Here is a 10,181-nt window from a genome sequence, read left to right on the forward strand (position 1 = left end):
CCTTGTCCATTCAGTCTGCATTTAAGCGACCTATAACTGTTCATTCCTAAGGTATAAGCTATAATAATAATAATAGTAATAATAATACCGGTAATAATAATAACAATAATAATATCGGGCTGAGTAGTTCGGACGATAGAACGTTAGCATTCTAACTCCAAGTTTGCAGGTTCGATTCTGGCTCAGTCCGGTGGTAAATGAAGGTGCTAAAATACGTTTGCCTCGTGTGGATAGATTTACTGGCACTTAAAAGAAAACCTGTGGGACAAAATTTAGTGGTGAGTAAAAGTATTATTATTATTATTATTATTATTATTATTATTATTATTATTATTATTATTATTATTATTATTATTATTATCATTTTTCACTTCTTTGTCGTTTGAGCCTACTGAGTACCTCTCATCACTTGGGTCTTCTGTTTTCTCCTCTTCCAGTATTTCTTCATCTTCTGGTTGTGAGCCGACTTTCTTTCCTCCGTCCACAAAGGTCTGCTGGTTCCTGTGATCTTCCTACTCGTAAGTGACGTTGGAAACATTCCCCGCTGGATCACTTGCCGAAACTGTGGACGGTCGCGTATGGACTCGTGGAATCCCCAGTTGTTCCAGATCCGATTTGACCGGAGAGATCCACTTGTTCCTGTATGCCTTCCCTCCACCTGCCACAGCAAAGATCCTGTTGGTAAGTCTGCAGGGATTCATGCGGGTTAGGTGCCTAATAGATAACCAGGCGCCTTTTTCTTATACATGTAACGATGTCTTTCTGATGTTTATATAGTTCATCGTCGTGCCGAATTCTGTAGGTGCCTCTCTCTTTTCTTTATTATTATTATTATTATTATTATTATTATTATTATTATTAATTATTATTATTATTATTATTATTATTATTATTATTATTATGACGGGATTTACGTTGTTCACAGAGGGAAAAGAAGCGTGTAGGTTGAATGGCTGAACAAGGAATTAACTAGAGCAGAACTTAACACAACAAATTAGGAAATTGTATTCCTTTCCTTTTCTCTTTTCTAGTTTAAAATTGATAGAGATAAAATCTGATTGAATAACACACAAATACGACAGATTATTAACCCTAGCAATACCAACCCATACATTGTAACTTACTTTACCAACGAGGGGGCCTTGCAGGCCTATAAATATTTTTCTAATATTACCTAATCAAGAGCCAACGGCCGTAGCCGTGTTGAAACACCGGATCCCGTGAGATCTCCGAAGTTAAGCAACATTGGGCGTGGTCAGGAGTTGAATGGGTTGTCACGCGCTGTTGGTGAGGGGTAAGGGAATGGAGGAGCGGAAAGGAACTGGCCACCCTACCGCACGTAAACTCCGGCTCAGGAACACATCTGTGGAGGTTCGGACCTGCCTTCGGGCAGAATAACTCTTACCTACCTAATCAAGACAAACTTCTTTGTTAATAATAGATGCAAATATTTAATTTAGAGCAAAGTACGCGTATAATGTAAAAGATACCTTGACCTATTTTACATTCATATCAAATTGCATATATTTATGTCTTTACACATGTAATTGTATCTTCTGAGAATATGAAATCCGCCTCTGTGGTGTAGTGGTTAGCGAGATTAGCTGCCACACCCAGAGGTCCGGGTTCGATTCCCGGCTCTGCCACGAAATTTGCAAAGTGGTACGAGGACTGGAACGGGGTCCATTCAGCCTCGGGAGGTCAGCTGAGTAGAGGTGGGTTCGATTCCCACCTCAGCCATCCTGGAAGTGGTTTTCCGTGGTTTCCCACTTCTCCTCCAGGCAAATGCCGGGATGGCACCTAACTGAAGGCCACGGCCGCTTCCTTCCCTCTTCCTTGCCTGTCCCATCCAATCTTCCCATCCCTCCACTAGGCCCCTGTTCAGCATAGCAGGTGAGGCCGCCTGGGCGAGTTACTGGTCATTCTCCCCAGTTGTATCCACGACCCAAAGTCTGAATCTCCAGGACACTGCCCTTGAGGCTGAGTCCGAGGACAAAAACCGACCCTGGAGGGTAAACAGATTACGAACGAACGAGAATATGAAACAGAATAAAAAGTCGTTTTGGGTCGTCAGCAATGTTGCTCTTAGAAAATACTGTTGTTTTCTTACTGCGTTTTCCACACACATAACTCGTGCATTGGGAACATGTGATTGTTGACTTCCCTAGTTTATCATACTTCACCTTCTTCGACGCTTCACTGCTGCACGTGTGGCACCTTCCCCGTTTTACTGGTTGATCTGGCACTAGAACTGGAGATTGAACAACGCGTCTCAGATTTCTTTCTAGAATGGACTCCATTACCATAATGACTGGTTGCTGCTGGCCATGTACATTGTTGGCTCGGGTGTCAACATAAGATCTCATTAGTTCCAGACATAAATTGGAAAGAATAATTTTACGACGATTTACTGGCTTTCCTTTCCAGTTTGGAAAATTGAGAAGATATACTGTACATGCATTTACAGCAACATACTATACCGATGAGGGTGTAGGACAGGGACTAGGGCCATCTTCTTGTTCTTTTTTTATTTGTGGAGGAAGGTCTTGCTAATTGATCCACTGTAACCACTCCACCCTTCATTGAAATACAAATTGATTACTGTTTTTTTCTTTTCATCATTGTTGACAGCAGCCCCTCTGTGCTGTGTGGAGGGCATTAAAAGTATTATTTTAGGGCTCTTTCTAAACATAGTTGATACAAGAGTAACTGGTGCCCGCTGAGGCTCTGCATCGGTGAAAGCAAAGAGGACTGAATGCAAATTATGTCCAACTGTTGTCTGCAGCTCCTCAGGAATATCTTTGACCTCAGTGTCCAAACAAGTGTAAGGTGGAAGTCCGTCCAGAGTGTTTCTGCCAGGTCTGCTGATGTGTGGTATCAGTCCATCGTCACGTTGCGCCCCGAATTCTGAATGGGCTTCATCAGTCTCTTCCCTACTTCTGCCGGTCCACTTTGATAGTAGGGTCTGTTGGACTTTCCTGCATACACATCCATCCTAATAACGTATCTCATCTCGGAATCAGTAAACATTCTTATGAGAATGATGTCCCTGGCTTGTCTTTGATAAATACTTTGAATGGATATTCTCCTCGAAACAAAGACAACATTTCGTCCACGGTACCGTGAGGGCCAGGAATGAAATACCTGGGATAAGTTTCATTGAATTTACGAAACAACTCCCTCAGTGGCGCAAATTTTTCGGTGAGGCAAAAAATTTCTCTTGCAGATTTGTCATCAAACCTAATAATTCTTGTTATTTCAAAGAAAGGTTTTCCACTCACTGCTCCGTAATATATTTGTCGACCATAAAGAAGACACCATAATTCTTGAATTACTACGCTCGTGTCGTGGTTTGCGCCCATTAATAAACCATTGCAGCAAAAACTCATTTTCATCTGTTGGTTCTATGCCTAAACGAGAAGATTCTACATTGGAATGAACGTTTATAAGATCCATGACATGTGGGTAAAGAATAATTCTGCAGCTTCCCTGATAGTTTTTCTCTCTTGGCGAAGCCCCATCTTCTTCCTCATAATATTTTGTGATGGCTGGAGCGAGGGACGTGGTGGCTAAGCAATATATACACGACCAGGTTTTGTAATAAATTAATCAATGTTTTCAGTACTTACAGTAGAATTACGTTCCACCTCAGGTTCATTTCCAGTCAGGAGATCAAACTTTTTTTATGTTATTTTCCACTTCACTAGTTTCGAGAATCTAATTCTTAGCAATCGCATAAAACAACTACTCTTCCACGTCAGTTTTCACGAATATATGTTCTTGCCACCATGGCTCCATCTTTTGTAAAGCGAAAGAGAAGCGTTGCTGCAACATGCATGCCAGCCTAACATAACTCACAGAATTAGAAACAAAATCAATAAACAGTGAAGTGACTGTTGACAGGTCCTTTGGTTTACAAACGGGAGGGTGGGGGAGGGGTTTTGAAAGTCCATAGTAAAATTCGTAGTATTGATTAGTCTTCAGACTATACTATTAGAAAGTAATAATGATTGTTATGAACTTCAATATATTCATGACAATTACATTGTTTCTCAAAAATGTCGTTAAAATATTTCACTTGGTGAATAGGTGAAACAGTACTTATGGGCCTCCCAGGTCCCCCCGTTGGGTATACCTAGGGTTAATGAGCTCGCCAGTTCTAACAATATAAGGAACTTAGAAGTCCGAAGATCAGGTACAAAAACTTGCAATAATTACTAGGCAGTCACTTTACATAGAAAGGAGCCTTATTGCTATTTGTAGGTATAATATTTGCAAGAGCAGAAGGTACACTACTCAGGAGTCTGAGCTCCAAAATACCCTAGTCTAGCCTCGCAGAGGCAGCCAGTTTGCTTTGATGCACTGAAATTACACTAGGTCACACCGGATGATTAAATTTTTCATCAAGTGATCCACAATAGCATTGATCACTGTTGCAAAAGGGAACCAAAATCGAAGAAACAGTCGCCCTACGAATAATACAGGAGACACAGAGGAGTAATTGCGCCAGTATCCAGTATTCGGGAGATAGTAGGTTTGAACCCCACTGTCGGCAGCCCTGAAAACGGTTTTCCGTGGTTTCCCATTTTCACACCAGGCAAATGCTGGGGCTGTACTTTAATTAAGGCCACGGCCGCTTCCTTCCCACTCCTATCCCTTCCCTGTCCCATTGTCGCCATAAGCTATCTGTGTCGGTGCGACGTAAAACAACTAGCAAAAAAAAGGAGTAATTGCTCATACTACATGGCTTTAATAGAAAAAGAAAATGTTTGTACATAATCGGCCTTAAACAAAAATACAAGGAGGCGAAACACCTCACACTCTCTAGAAATTATTAAAACTCTTAGTGGGCTTACGGCCCGAAGATACAGAGGTTAATCCTAAAGTGAACTGGGGGGAGCGGGAGATTAAAGCAGAAACGTTTAGAGGTTGAAAGCTTTAGTCACCCAATGCAAGACTGAATGGGAAACGACAGAGATCATCACTCATTGTTCCTTTACATTACATGTTTCCCAGAAGGGAACAGAACCAGAGTCCTCAGACTTGCCGACAGTTCTACATTTTAAAACCCCCAGTTTACAAAATTACATGAATAAAGAGGTTTAAACCTTCCTCTCGAACTATCCGCAGGAGCTATCACATGTCTAGGTAAATCCTGCCATTACCTTGTGCCGCTGGATCTTCCTCCCCTGCCTCCCTAGGTCACGTCACACTCCCATGCACTGGAGAAATTCAGACAAAACGGCCCTTAAGTGCCCTACTTTTATAGTAGCAAAAAGGGGAATCTTCCAGAACTGTTTACTGATAGGATGGATCCCTGTACACACCCCCGGTTTTAATTGGCTAGAGAACATATTTCCAAGTATCTGATAGGTTGAGTACAATCGAGGAGGAACCAGCTGAAGTATTGACAACTTCGGTACATTAAGAAAACAATCGTCAGAACCAGGTTTACAAACTTCAAAATAAGCATTACCCTATCAAGTATTTATAAATCAATGGTCTAGCCATCTAACGGTAGACGACAAAATCTTTGGAAGTTAACAAGTTAAAGTCTGTTGGCATAAGCCGGCTGGGAGGTTCTAGATCGTCTAAGTCACCTGCCACTTCCTGGAAGTACCGATAGGGGCTACCATGGGGCCGGCACGTAACAATATCTACACAGAAAGTAGAGAACTATAAAATGTTGATGTGGTCAAACTGGAAGAAGCAATACATTGACTGGAACGTTCTTCTCAGTCTTCTTCATGTGCCGTCTCCTCTAAAAAGGTTGGCAATCATCGCAGCAATTCATTCCTTACATCTACCGGCGCTGAATACTTCACTGGAACTAAAAAGAAGATCGTCTTCTACCAAAGCTCCTCTACTCACCTATCATCCTTTGAATTATTTCTTGCAGAAGACGATATCGGTCTCCTCTTATATGGCCTCGATACTGTAACACATATTTTAACAACCTCCTTGCATTTACAATCCTAGGGATCACCTCAAGTTTTGAGACTCTCCCCACCCAGTTGACTCGTAGAATCCTTTGGTAAGTCCACATCTCGAACGTCTCCAATCGGTTAGTTATACTTTGTTTGAGAGTCTAAGCTTCCATACCGTAGAACAGTACCGAGAACACATAGCATCGTAGCAATCTAATTCCTGAAGTCGCACGTAGGTCTCTGCAGCATAAGATACTCTTTATTTTATTGAGTGTACTTCTGGTTTTTCCTATTCTTACTTTAATTTCTTCAGAGCAGCCATTGCTGTAATTTGTTATAGTTCATAAATATCTACATTTCTGTACTATTTGTATATTTCAGCATTTATAATCAGTTTAGCCTGACTATTTGCTTTCTAAATTACTGTGAAACTGACATTCTTAATATTTCCGGCCAGAGCACTTTCATCGCTGGCTAATAATATCTTATCAGTTAGTTGTTGTAGGTCTTCAAGACATCCAGCGTGTCGTCAGCAAATCTCAAATTGTTCACAAACCCATTAGTCCCCTTAATACCTGATGACTCCTTGGACAGGGCGGTTTTAACGACTTCTTAAGAATACATATCGAACAGTAGTCGATATGATACACAGTTTTGTCTCGCACCTCTTTTAATCTGAAACCAAATTGCCCAAAGGGCGATAAAAAGGAAATGAATAATGCTTTGGGTAAATCAGGTGAATCCATAATATGTCCCAAGGAATCTCTGGACTGGTGGAAGGAATATTTTGAAAATTTTCCCAACGAACAAGGAACACTTCCTGTAGACGTCCACATCAACTGAGTCCGTGGGAAGGAGGAGAATTATATTAGGGAAATTACGCTTGAGGAAGTGGAAAAGATGGTTAAAAGCTTCATTATCCTTAAACAGCAGGAACATACGAAATTAGATCTGAAATGGTGAAATATAGTGTGAAGGCAGGGGTGAATGGCTTCACAGAGTAATGAGATTTGCATGGAATGTTGGTAAGGTACCTTCTGATTGGACGAAAGCAGTAACTGAACCTATCTATAAGCAGGAAAGAGGAAGGATTGCAACAGCAATAGAGGTTTTCATTGATCAGTAGAGCAGGCAATGTGTTCGATGGCATTTTGAAATGGAGGGTGTTGAGAGTAAATTGGATGAGAACTAGTGTGGTTTCAGACCATAGAGGGGCTGTCACAATCAGATTTTCAGTATGTGCCAGGTAATTGAAAAGTCCTACAAGAGGAATAGACGGTTATGTTTCGTAGATCTAGAGAAGGCAATGACAGAGTACCGAGAAAAATGTGTTCGCCGTACTGAGGGTTTATAAAATTAAGGGTACATTATTCAAAGCATTAAAAGGAATTTACGTTGACAATTGAGCTACAGAGAGAATTTATGGTAGAATGAGTTCTCAGTTCAACGTACAAACAGGGGTTAGTCACGGCTATAATCCTGCACCTTTGTTGTTCATGATATAAATGGATCACTTTTTGAAAGGTGTATAGTGGCAAGGAGGGATTTCTTTACGTGGAAATGTGGTAAGCAGTTTGGCCGATGCCAATGGCTTGATTTTAATGGCAAACTGTGCTGAGAGCCTGCAATCTAATATCTTGGATTTGGAAACAGGTGCATTGAGTATGATATGAAAATTAGCATTTCCGAAACTAAGGTGAGGTCAATTGGGAAGAAACCCAAGAGAACTGAATATCGGTTGGAAACGCAGAACTGGATCAGGTAGATCCAGGACGGCAGTATACTAAATGAAATTGAATCAAGGTGCAGCAAAGCTAATGCAGTTAGCTTCAAGTTGCGAACACCAGTATTCTGTAAGTAAGAAGTCAGCTCCCGGATGAAATTAAGTGTACACCGGTCTGTTTATAGATCTGATTTGATGTAAGGGAGTGAAAGTTGGGAGGACTCAGGGTATCTTAATAAGTTAGAAGAAAGGGACAGCGAGAATGATCGCTGGTACAAACAGGTGGCAAAAATGGCAGGAGGGCACTCGAATTGAGGAGATAAAAGCAAGAATTAAGTACTTATCTGATTATTGTTTGCATTAAGATACCTAATGAATGGAGAGTTGCTATAGTAGCCCCTGTGTATAAAGGAAAGGGTGATAGATATAAAGCTGAAAATTGCAGGCCAGACAGTTTGACATATGTTACATGCAAGCTTTGGGAATGCATTTCTGATTATATTAGACATGTTCGCGAAATTAATAACTGGTTCGATAGGAGGAAGTCAGGGTTTAGGAAATGTCATTCCATTGAAGGTCAGCTTGTAGGATTCCAGCAAGATATAGCAGATATCCTAGATTCGAGAGGTCAAATGGACTGTATTGCGATTGACCTATCCAAGGCATTTGACAGGGCAGATCATGGTAGACTACTAATAAAATTGAATGCAATTGGACTAGACAACAGAGTGACTGAATGGGTGGCTATATTCTTTCTTAGAAAATAGAACTCAGAGAATTAGAGTATGCGAAGCATTTTCTGATCCTGTAACCATTAAGAGGGGAATGCCTCAAAGCAGTATGAGTAAAGAACTTGGATCTGAGGTAAGGCTTTTTGCGGATAATGTTATACCCTGTAGAGTAATAAATAAGTTACAAGATTGTGAGCAACTGCAAAAATATCTCGGCAATATTGTGATGTGAACAGCAGACAATGCTATGATGAAAAACGGGGCTAAAAGTCAGGTTGTGTGTTTTGCTAATAGGTAAAGTCCTCTCGGTTTCAATTACTGTGTTGATGGGGTGATGTTCCTTATGGGAGTCACTTTAAGTACGTACCTAGGTGTTGATATAAGGAAAATTCTTCATTGGAATAATCACATAAACGGTATTGTAAATACAGGGTACGTCGGGCTGAGTGACTCAGACTGTTAAGGCGCTGGCCTTCTGACCCCAACTTGGTGGGTTCGATCCTGGCTCAGTCCTGTGGTATTTGAAGGTGCTCAAATACGTCAGCCTCATGTCGGTAGATTTACTGGCACGTAAAATAACTCCTGCGGGACTAAATTCCGGCACCTCGGCGTCTCCAAAAACCGTAAAAGAGTAGTTAGCGGGACGTAAAACAAATAACATTATTATTATTAAATAAGGGGTACAGATCTCTGCGCATAGTTATGAGGGTATTTAGGGGTTGTAGCAAGAATATAAAGGAGAAGGTATATAAGTTTCTAGCAAGACACCAACTAGATTATGGTTCTGGTGTATGGGACCCTCGTCAGGATTACTTGATTCGTGAACTGGAAAAATTCCAAAGAAATGCGGCTCGATTTGTTTTGTGTGATTTCGAGCAGCGTTACGAAAATGTTGCAAAGTTTAGGCTGGGAAGACTTGGGAGAAAGGAGACGAGCTGCTCGACTAAGTGGTATATCAGTGGGGAGATGGCGTTGAATGACACCACTAGAAAAATAAGTTGGAGTGGTGTTTTCAAAAGTAGGAAATATGAAGATAAAGTTGGAATTCAAGAGGACAAATTGGGGCAAATAATCGTTTATAAGAAGAGGAGTTAGAGATTGGAATAGTTTACCAAGGGAGATGTTTAGTAAATTTTCGTATTATTTGCAGTTATTTAAGACTCGGTAAACAACAGATAGGGAATCTGCCACTTGGGCGACTGCCCTAAATGCAGATCAGTGGTATTTGATGAAGCTGTGCGCACAAATCGGCTTCGGTAGTGCAGTCTTGTGAGGTGAATCGAGGACGATACGTTACCTAAAAATAATTGGCTCAGTCATGGAGAGAGACCAAAAGGACGATGGTTAGAGTCCCTTTCGAATGACTTAAAGTAAGGAGGCATGGAGCTAAGCGAGGCCACAGAGCTATACGTTTATTAAATTCACAGAGGCTTGCAGACTGAATGCAGATGTTAATGAAGGATTTATGTATACAAGTATTATTATTATTATTATTATTATTATTATTATTATTATTATTATTATTATTATTATTATTATTATTAGACAGACTCTTAAAAGTGGCCTCGGAACAACTTGATCCGTTGCAGATTGAATATCGCAAAAGAAAGAGCTGGATGAACCGATGACTGTGCATTTCAGTGAAGGAATAGTGAGGTCACCTTATCATTGGGCCTCACCCAAAATCGTCAAGGCCGCTGTCTGAAGACGAGACTGTGATGAACTGCGAGTACCACTGCTGGTAACCTGTAAATTAACATAAAGGCCACATATATCGTTCTCATATGTTATTAGGGCCAG

General features: G+C 40.8%; 1 pseudogene; it reads right to left on the reverse strand.

The window, feature by feature from the left end:
* Positions 1-2,021: 2,021 nt before the first annotated feature.
* On the reverse strand, positions 2,022-3,362 carry LOC137500957 (uncharacterized; annotated as a pseudogene).
* Between the last annotated feature and the right edge of the window lie 6,819 nt (positions 3,363-10,181).

The sequence above is a fragment of the Anabrus simplex genome, chromosome 1, assembly GCF_040414725.1.
Source record: "Anabrus simplex isolate iqAnaSimp1 chromosome 1, ASM4041472v1, whole genome shotgun sequence".
NCBI lineage: Eukaryota > Metazoa > Arthropoda > Insecta > Orthoptera > Tettigoniidae > Anabrus > Anabrus simplex.